We start from the raw sequence: 6,655 nt of genomic DNA on the forward strand, positions 1-6,655 counted from the left end.
GGGCAGTGGACTTATCTGGCTCACGAGTTCAAGCTGTAGGTATGAGCCGACATTTTCATGCGGTAACAGTTCCGCGACGTGAGTGAATAAGACTAGTGCTCGAAAGCAACATCCTGTGATGGGGAACGTGCTTGACGGACATTTATTGACATTAGAATTCCTTACCTTACTTTGGCAGACGGGAAAAGCTGTACATAAGTGTCAGCGTGGTTGTCCCCAAAAATTGTTTCAGCTAGGCTCCGACTTTTTTGCAGAGCTATGCAGGCCGCGTTGCGACGGGCTAGCAAAACGTTGCTCGGCGATATTCTCATTTCCCTTTACTCTTCCACTTGATTATTACTAATCTGTATGTGTTGACGAAGAGTTTCACTTGGCCGGTTGGTCATGGAGACACCAAGGAAGACATATATGAGTAATGTCGTATTTGAAGTAAAACATCCTGAACACAGCACATTCAAACCATATTCCGTCATTTGAGTCTAATCTTTCTGTGTAGACTGAATGAATACGGTGTCAGAGGATGATTGCTGTGGTGTCACTAGATAGCCAGCCGAAGGAAAACTGTAAGTCCATTGGAGAATGTAGAGGAGGATTCGATGCTGTGGGGGAATATTTGCTTTAGGGGGTGCTTAGTCGCAAGCGTACCATGTGAAGGCGCGGTGGTCTGTAGCTCAGCGTGCTTGTAAATATGCTGCCAAACAACGTGGCTGTAGACGGGTGCCTACATTTGACGATGTGTAATTGTCCAGAGACAACCAGACTATTGACTCGAAGGAAACAGGTGGAGTTGAGGTTCTCTCGAACATCAGACACCGATCTACAACCGACGCAGAAGCTTATCATTAGAGGAACTGCTACACATCGTCCGAGAAATTGTGTGCGGGCCAATATTTTGTACACACATAAAAAAGTTCCCCTTTGTGAGCTTTCTTGATATCAGTGAAAGCGACTGGAAGGCCAAGAAAGGCTCCACTTAATTCTCTTTCGTTTCGGTAACCTACAGAAACAAATGTATCTTCATCAGTTGGTGTACGCAACTGAGTGGATATATGAAGCTACTGGATAGTAGAATCTTAGCCGAGCCGTGTTATTGCCTTGCATTATAACTGACAGGCGATGAGTACAAAACCTCTTCCTGGGGACAAGTACTGAGTGAAAATAGTGCTTCTCTGATAGTCTTGGAAGGGCCCAGCCAGCCATCATCCTGGTCAAACATTGGGCGCCACTTAGAATGAAGTGTGAATTAAACATCTGACACTTGGTGTACACTGGTGAAGTTAAATATCTAAATTGGGCGTAATAATATGATAATATAATATGTATATATTATATATCAATAAAATGATGATATTTATCTCGAAATCGGCAGTGAATTGTTGGTCATGTGATGCCCTGCGGTGTCAAGTATTTCGTACTCTAGTGTAGCCGACCCAAATTTTCCGCATTTTCGTAGTTCGTATTCAAATAAGCGGCTCCCGAGAAGAGCTGACACCCGTCAACCGTTGGTTCACTTCGCAAACGGATGAATGTTTCCGACGTCTAAATGCAAGAGCGTAATTTGACGCAACTTTTGTGGTGACATAACTGGCGAAATACTCGTCCAGTAAGTGAGGGTCCGATTTCTGCCGCTCGAAATTGTCTTCTTAGGTAATCTTTAATTCCTTGCTTTTGCCGGCTGCATATATTATTATAAAAAAACGTTAAAAGAACATTACGGAAGACTGAACGAACTACAGTAGGCCACAAGTGTCAAGCGCTATTTTTAAGGGAAAACAGATACCCCATCATCAACTTTTGCAACGTAAAACTCTATGGGATTTCTCATATCACCGTTGGTCAACCGTCTTACTGTGCAGAATTAAATGATTATTTCCACCAGAAAAAGTACGAAAATAAATTCTGACAATTGCATTTTGCTTATATCTTTTTAAGATTGCGTTATTCGGGTCAAGCTGTCTCTAAGTACATTTTTTCCCGGACGAATACTAACACACTACCCTATTTGGATCAATAGCGTTACAACCGTCTACTTGTGAATTTGAGCGATTCCCTTCTTGGTACAAACAACGCAAGCTTCTTGGGGCATAGAAGTGGAGAACTATCTGAGATGGTTGAACAAACTCATCGGAATAATTTGGCAGACCGGTCTGAAAATATCAAGCGGGAGACCGAAAAGGCCATTAGTAAAGATTCGTTCACTCTAGTCTGAATTGAAGAGTGTGGAAGAACTTGAATGAAAAATACACTTCTGTTCTGTAGCTGGCGGATACCTAAAAAGTTTATAAGAAACCTGAAGAAAAAGATACCTACTGGCAATAGTAGCCTCCAAACGAATGGGCTGGAAAGATGCAACGTTCTACGTACATTTGTAAATCAACTTGGTGTTGAAGAGAGAAGTGAACAAAAGCTGAATCTCCCGTTTATGATAACCTTTGAATGAGTTTGCTTCGTATAGGCCCCCTCATTTTCCCCTTGGAACGATGTTCTAGATACTGACGTAATATGTTTATTTTTGAAATCACCGAAAACCTTTCAACAGCCTATTTTTTGAAGGTTACAGTAGACCGAAGTTTCGGTTGATATCCTTTTGGGTCTCTCACCAATGTCAATTTCATTTGTAAATGTGTACGTGATTATACCTTTGTACAAATGGGAAATACGGTTTACAAAAACTTGATTTTGGAGCCTATCTGATAGGTCTGAAGAAGAGCAAAACGATTTTGGGCTGTCAAAAGGCTTTTGGTTACATTGTGAAGGGTATTGTGTCAAAAGATAAGCTCAGTAAAGTACATCATGGATGTCTCTAGAAACCTGTAGAAACCAATTCAGTCAATTAACACATGGAATTTAGTCTTGCCCATGCAACTCCACGAAGGAAGGGCCAACTTTCTTGTTAGAGTATTAAATGGGAGAGAGCCATCAAAACGACGAACTAAGAAAAATAATTCGCTGTTCAGGCGAGCAAACCTTCTCGGATTTCCATGAGATGCTCATTGCTAATGACTCCCAAGATGGACGAAACAGCCATACTTTGGTCCTCCGCCTTTCAGCATGGATTGGAATTTTATCTTCGGAAGAGATCTCCATTGAATAAAAAGCAGGCGTTACAATGAGGAAACCAAACTGGTCAAGTTTTAAAATTATCTGGAAATCGGTCGCTCACGGGACGATCAGTCAACAAGATTCCTCATCTCAACCACATGTATAAATTCATGTACGCACCTGTGCTAACCACACACTAGTGATCCCAACTACATGGGTGTGTGGAGATAAATTGCCTCTCAAGTGTCGATTCGAGGAGAGGATATTTCATACAGTGGCAAACACGGCAAACAATATGCTTTCCAATATAATATCGGGCGGTGGACTTGATGTACTCACGTTTTGCCAAAAAATAACAGTTTACCGATTCGGAACACTCTGACCAAGAGAGCATGAATATACGTGGAGATACATATGAAGGTTTGACACAAAAATCAGCTAGCCAATGAGCACTGTGGCACTATCACCAACCTGTTAGTTTACTGCAGTTGGCATACAGCCCAAGACTTCCAAGACGAAGGGTATTATACATACACTGAAAGAGTGAATGCATTTAGAATCGCTACTGGTACACTACCATCCGGTGTCCCTCATTCGGCGCAGTAAGTTTCAATAAAGCCATTGAAATCACTTATGTATATTAATACGTACATGGTTTTAATAGTTACATACATTTTCCTTTTGAACGCAATGATTCTTAACACCGTTTCAAAACATTCTGGCGTACCTTATTTTATGTTTCACAACATTTATCCTCTAAGATAATGCACATTTCAATTCATAAATATCTCCTTCTTATGATATCAGGTAAAGCGTCGTGCTAATAAAATCACAATATCAAAAGAGCATGAGTTGCTTGGGAATGGTGACAAATGTCTTTGGACTGGCTGTAATTTTGTGTTGCCCAAATCACAGCATCAAAAGTGTAATATGTGACGTTAGCTTCTAACTGGCGACGAAGTTGGTTTGCTTAACGGAATTAATTCTCAAGGGGAATTTTAAACCTCATGACGGATACCACGCTTACTTTCTGGTTTGTTTTCCTGTATTACAGGATCAATTACAAACTCAATTCCTGAAAAAATATACATTTAGCTGCTTAGACGATTCTGTCGGATGCAGTTAAAAGCTTTAGTTGTTTTTCAGATAACATTTCATTTTAAGTCGGAGGCTAACCCCTGGAAACCTAACAAAATTTATTAGGAATTTCAGTATTACTAATTTGACGCACTTGAATAAACCAGTAGTAACTGGTCAACCGTGTTCGACAGGCCATAAAAAGACGACTGATCATTAGCAACATGACATGTAAATTGGAACTCATGACAAAGTTAAAGGAGGAGAAATTTAGGTAAGCAACAGGAATACAACAGTTCTTGGATCATGTAAGTATTAGCTTGTCGCAGGTGATTAGCAAAATAGGGAAAGCGATATATATCCCATTCCTTATTTGTTCGGACATGGTAACAACAGCGAGTATGGCCATTTTTACAAAGACGTCAAATGGCCAATCTTTATTTGCCTTGAAGGCAGTTGCCTTCTGTTTGAGGAAGCGAATTCGATCTCCTGGTGAGAATAGTGCAATTTCGTGACATTTATTTTTGACCTTTAGTTGTTTGTTTAATCGGTAAGAATGAAGCGTATTGACTAACCGCACTTTCGGACAGAGAGCTTCTCTAGCTGTCACGATAAGACAGGCCTACATACACATCAGTTTAGAAGCCAATTGCGTGTTTCTATAGGCTTCCTTCTTTCGGGCGCCAAAGACATTTGTGAAGGACATACGATAGTTGAATACATCCGTAACTTGAAAAATTCGCAGTTTGGACTCATATGCACCACTAGCTATTCATTGTGGATTAAAGTGCATTTCAAAAAAGATTTTAATTACTTTTATCAAGCAGAATTGTTTCATAGAACGGTAGGCTTGGAAATTGGCGTGGCAGGTCGCTCTACGCCTCAAAGTCGAGCGTCTGGGCCGTCTGTGCTCGCCCTTAGTGTGAAGTGTTTTGACAGAGCACTTCGTTTGCTTTCAGCCATAGGCTATGGCAAATCAAGCGGAGAAGGGTTGAAAAATGCAACTTATGCTTTATTCAACCAGGACAGAGATGTTCGTATGTCTCTTGGTGTAGCAGAGCAGAATCTCCATAAGATTACCATACATAAAGATATGGTATATAAAAAGATGTGTTCAATATGTGTTGTCTTTTGGAAAACTTTCAGCTCCGACCAGGGAGCGTAGGTGGAAGAAAACTGTTAATAAAAAATCGGGGTGCCAGAGGAATGCCCTTCGGTAGAACACCTTAGCGTAACCATATTTACCTTTGCATTAAGAATTCAAATGTTCAAAATACCCCTGTAAGTTCAATGGTTGCAATTATTTCAAGCACTGAAATGCAGATGTAGATTGTTTTCACATCGTTTGGAAAAACCATCTTTTAAACTTATCCGGTCCGCTTCAATCTCTAAAGGTGAGAACCAGGACAAATAGATAACGGCACGCCCCATCAAGCTTAATATTTACTTATACCCTTTATCTACCCGGATGTCTAGAAAGAGTTTCAGTTGAAAACAAACCTCAGTGCTTCTAACATTTCAGAAATTTAACCATTTTGGTTACTGACGGACTTCTGTTTGTGTCACATTATGCGACACTTTTATCGTCGGAAAATTCATAATGGCCATTTGACTCACACTAAAACCATCGTTTATATTACGCATACTAAATCTATTTTTCCGTGACTACATTCGAATGCATCTTTTCCGTTATAAAGTATACTTTATTTGAACTCTGAAATGCCCATATAAATTAACAAAATTTCTGTAACAACTGAACTCTATAGCAAATGCAGTTTGATTATGCAACATTTGGAAAGTGGACGTACTGTTTTTGTGGAAGTACGGTAGCCTTTATTCACTCGGCTGTTTTCAATCAAAGCGGTTTGTGCAACATAACTGAATGTGGTGTTAAAATTTGCCATTTGGTGATTTTTTAGATACTCCAGTTTCATGTATATAATTGGATTCTCTCGTAAACTATAGTGGCAGTTCTCATCTATCCCAGACATTCCACTTTTCAAACATTGATGAGTGACAGTACAATATAGATTCATGCAGCAGTTTAATCAGTAGCTTTCTTGTACCGAACAATTTTTGTATAAACCCGGGGACTAATTTTTTCATCGTTTAGAGTCTCTGCGCGTCCTTTGAAAACTCATTCTTCTGATTCTGTCACCAAAGTTGAACAGTGTATCAAACAGAGAAACACAAAACCAAGGCTTTGCAGACTTTATAATAATAGTTCTGAGACCTCGCACCCATTTTCAGAACAATTTTGCCCAGGAACCAAAAGACCCAACTCTGAGTTTCAGGAGGTCAGACGCGGAGTGCACAAACGTATAGTACTGATTTTATCCAAACTGGTCACAACCAGATTAGATTTTTTTTTATCACCACTATTATTATTTTTAAAGAGCATGGTCACAATGCCAGCGATGAATGCGAAAGAGTAACAGGAGAATATGGGAGAAAAGAGAGAAACGTCTCATTCGAAATCATGCCAAGGACAGTGCCAGTCTGATGAGGTGAATCCCAAAGTATGTAAAGATTTTGG

This window comes from Opisthorchis viverrini (genome assembly GCF_000715545.1).
Source record: "Opisthorchis viverrini unplaced genomic scaffold opera_v5_17, whole genome shotgun sequence".
Classification (NCBI taxonomy): Eukaryota; Metazoa; Platyhelminthes; class Trematoda; order Opisthorchiida; family Opisthorchiidae; genus Opisthorchis; species Opisthorchis viverrini.